The sequence below is a fragment of the Trichechus manatus genome, unplaced genomic scaffold, assembly GCF_000243295.1.
Source record: "Trichechus manatus latirostris isolate Lorelei unplaced genomic scaffold, TriManLat1.0 scaffold00205, whole genome shotgun sequence".
Classification (NCBI taxonomy): Eukaryota; Metazoa; Chordata; class Mammalia; order Sirenia; family Trichechidae; genus Trichechus; species Trichechus manatus.
Genome location: NW_004444141.1, coordinates 3,340,972 through 3,341,457, shown reverse-complemented (window position 1 = coordinate 3,341,457; position 486 = coordinate 3,340,972).

The following is a 486-nucleotide window of genomic DNA, read 5'->3' as shown; positions in this document are numbered from 1 at the left end:
ACTTGATTGCTAATCCTTTTGCAGTTACATGATTACAAATATATTCTCCCAGATGTAGTTTTTCTTTTAACCTTTTTCTATGATGACTTTGATATAAAATGTATAAAGTTTCATTATATTTAGTGTTTAGTGTGCCTTGATAAAAAAAATCCTTCCTTTCCTAAGGACTTAAAAATATTCTCCTATGCTTTTTTCTGGAAGTTTTAGTTATTTTTTTTAAATTTTTTTTATCATACTTCAGATGAAGGTTCACAGAACAAATAGTTTCTCATTAAAGAGTCAGTACACATATTGTTTTATGACATTGGTTAACAACCCCATGACATGTCAACACTCTCCCTTCTCAACCTTGAGGACCTTTTTTTTGGTGAAAATATAGATAGCCAAAATTACACCATTTTGAAAGTTTCTACATGTACAATTCAGTCACATCTAATTACCTTCTTCCAGGTGAGCTTCTGTTCTCACTATCCTTTTCAAATTATT